A 3,766-nucleotide genomic window follows, 5' to 3' on the forward strand; every position below is an offset into this window, starting at 1 on the left:
CCGCCATAGATTACAGTTTGTAAGTAACATTAAGCCTCTGAGTGATTATTTTATAAGTTGCTGCAGGATCGCTGGGCTGGGCGGGCCTGGAGAAACCTTCTGGCTACACTTGTTTGTTAATTTTATCAGATATTACTTAGCCACCGCTCTATGACACAGTACTTGGTACTTAAAGTGTCTTCTGTAGAAAATAACAGCAACACTTTTTAACACTTTGTTCTTTAACGTTTCCTGTAATCATGAAGCCACTTAAACCCTTTATATTGGAGGTGCGTTCAGAAGCTCTTCTAGCCTCTTAGGCAAATATCTCTCCTATCAGGACCGTAGCTCTTTGCCTCATTCGTAGAACAGGGCCCTTGTGCTTAGCACTGTCTTCGTCTGAGCTTTGAACACAGAGGCAAATCAGATAGATCCTTGCTTCTAGGAGCTCCCATGCTAGTCAAGGAGCTAGACATGCAGGAAGTCTTTAGTCAGCAACAGAAAGTGTAGTCAATATAAGAGCAGAATGATGGTCCATGGAAGAGGATGAGCAGGTGCCTCCACCCCTCAGAGCAATGCAGATATTGAAGTTTGTAGCTATAGCTCCCTAAATAGTTCTGATATCGCCTGAGCTCCACAGCAGTGTGGAGCCAGGGGTGAGGCGTGTCTAGTGCTTAGACAGGAGAGAGATGTGAAGAGTAGGGAGGAGTGGCCGTGTGTCCAAGGCAGAGGGGAGGGTTGGTATAAGCACAGAACAAGCAGGGCCAGTTTGCAGTGAGTAACTCAGGATGATTTGGGAAAAAAAGTAAAGATGAAGAAAGAAAATAAAGAGGGAGGGAAAAAAAGAAGCGTGGGGTTAGAAATGAGACGAAACACATTTTAACAGACTTTTCAAATGTTATCTGCAAATAGCTGCATTTACCAGTCGGACGACATTTTAGAAATTCCCCTCCAGCACCAGTGTGGGAGGGAATTAAAGTGAGGGAATGTGAAGTTTGTGTTTGTTTTGTTTTGTTTTTTTAATGGGCTAGATTATCTCGACACTCTCAGGATATAATAAACACTTAAACAAGGAAGTCCCAGTGGGAATAGAGGCCAGATAGGTTTGGAATTTGAGGTAATGGGCAATTTGAGGTACCAGAATCACCGGTAGCTGTCAAGGTTCCACCTGGCTCAAGAAGTAAGAATACGTGGGATGCGGAGGAGGGGAAGATGCTGGGTAGTTTGTTCTATGGTTTGTCTTTTCAATGCCAAGTTTAGATCTGTGTGGACTCATTGGAAAAGGGCCGATTGGATGAGGAGTGTGGATGTCAACTGATCAAAAGGCTGGGCGCTGAAGATACTGACGTGGGAAACCCTCCATAGTCGAGTGGGAACTGAAGATGTGAGAGATGGTGAGATCAGTCTGGAAAGTCATCTAGTGAGAGAGGAGGTGGACTGAGCACAGCCAGCATCCCCTGGGATGGGAAAACCTGCCCAGACAGGATAAATTGAGACAGACTGAGAGAAAGGTGAGAACTGGACAGGGTGCTCAAGCAGGAAGGGGTTTCTTAGTGACTCCAGTCAGAGAAATGCATGGGCAGCTGTCCGCTTAGACTCTAGAATAATGAACTGGGGCAAAATGAGGGATGGAGAGCACAGAAGCTGGACAGCAAAGCTGGACCGTGATAATGGGAAATACATGTCTATTGAGGCTGCAGAGGTAATTCACTGGTGAAACACCTGTCTGACATGTGGAAGGCCCTGTCTGCAATATGTACCACTTCAAATATGTGTGTGTGTGTGTGTGTGTGTGTGTGTGTGTGTGTGTGTGTGTGTGTGTATCAGTATCTGCTCTTTATAGAGTTTTGGTTCCAAGATGACCAAGAAGGAGAGAGAGAGAGAGAGAGAGAGAGAGAGAGAGAGAGAGAGAGAGAGAGAGAGACATACAGAGAGAGAGAGAGAGAGGTGGGGGGGGAACGATGGCCATGCCCCAAAGGGCCAGGCCATGTGCAAACAATCACTCACTGCACCAGTTGTTGCCATTGCCCACCTAAGGACAAGGCCATGAAGACGTTCACCACTCACAACATTGTACAGGTCACTGTCATCAAGGACATTTCCAAAGCAAGTGTCCTTGACAGTTTTGTGCTTCCCTATAGAGACCCACAGAGGTTTCCTAGTGAGAACATACTCAGGGCCCAAGAATCTGAGCTTGCTTTACCCAGCAGGGCTGCAAAACAGGATGATTTGACCATGGGTATGGTTACCAGGTGTTTGGAAGGGTCTGCACTTGGCTGTGCAGTGTCCTTTGATCTAGCAAGGGGAAGGTCTTTTGCCCCGCCCCTTGGTATTGTTATAAAAAGCCCGTTTGAAGAGGCAGAAGGGACTGTTGGGTTTTGACCCAGGTCCTCCCAAAGCTCTACTGTGTTTCTGTCTTTCTACTCTTTGTTATCTTTCTAAGAGTTTCTTATCCCTCTCTTCCTCATAGGAACCCCTTGAAAAGGTGGGAGCCAGCCTTCCATACTTCCCAGGCTCTGTGTCAAGCTGCATTACTGTGTGAGGTAGGCCATTCACAGCAAGGTGTCAGGAATTGAATTCCTGAAGCGCAGAAGGACTGGGTAGCCACACCTCGATTTAGACTGCTTGTACTGGCCCTCAACCTCTACCAATGCCCATGTAAACATCTGGCTTCATAAGGATGGAAGAAAAACAATCTGAGACAAGTAAAATGGAAATTATACTTTTTTAAAAAAAAATGGATACTTTTTACTGAGTGCAGTGGCACATACCTATAATCCCAGAGTTTGGGAGGCTGTGGCAAGGGGATTCCCAAGTTTGAGGCTAGGCTGGGCTATATAGTGAAACCTGTTCCATCCGCCTACTCCTCCAAATACAGAAATTGTGTATGTGTGTGTGGGGGGGGGGTGCATGCTTGCATTCTTCTACACAGAAAGAAGTGTTGAAGAACATACTGAAAATTCTAAGGGAGTGGAAGTAAAGAACAGAGTAAGTCCTAAGGATACAGAGTCCAACAAGGTACTGAGAACGGATTTGCCTTAAGAAGGAAAAATGTCTTCTCTTGAGAGTGGGGGCAAAAGTTTGGGTGAGCAGAAATGCAAATATATTACTGGGTAGGAGACAGGGAAGTGAGGGTTGCCTCTGAGTCACCAATTTCTCTGTGCAATAGCCTGAGTCATCTTGGGAGAAAGCATCATCTTGCAGGTCCCTCTACTGAAAACCCTGGTAATAGGAAGAAGGAGAAGCCTTCTCAGGCAGCTTCTTAGGCCTTCCTAGGGTGACTAGAGGCTGATAATTGAAATGTACTTCCCCAAGAAGAGGATGTAAGGACCGCCACCAAATCAGTCTCAAACATCCCCTTTGCTGTGAGCTAACTGACCGGAGATGACACTCCACTGGGAACCACTGGACAGCTGGAAGCCTGGCATGGGAGAAAGTAGCTACTGCCTCACAGAAAACCCAGGCCAAGGAGGACATCAGTCAGGTCTCTGAAGATGATTCCCAAGTTCTTTGAATTATGGAAGTAAAAAAGCTTTTAAAGAAATGCATTTAATTCCTCACTCTGCTTACACTTCAGCACTGGGTGTGACATTTCATTTTAGAGGACAAGGCTCACACAAAAACATCACAGCCATCCACTCTGTGAAGATTGGGAGGGAGGGGACAATCCCACTTCAGTAGGCCTGGGAGATGGGATATGGAGCTAATGGATTGGTACTCCATTTGGTACTTACCTGCCGCCTCACAACCCTCTTTCCTTCCTACCCTTCTGTCTTTGAGAAAGGTA

Source organism: Peromyscus leucopus, chromosome 8a, assembly GCF_004664715.2.
Source record: "Peromyscus leucopus breed LL Stock chromosome 8a, UCI_PerLeu_2.1, whole genome shotgun sequence".
NCBI lineage: Eukaryota > Metazoa > Chordata > Mammalia > Rodentia > Cricetidae > Peromyscus > Peromyscus leucopus.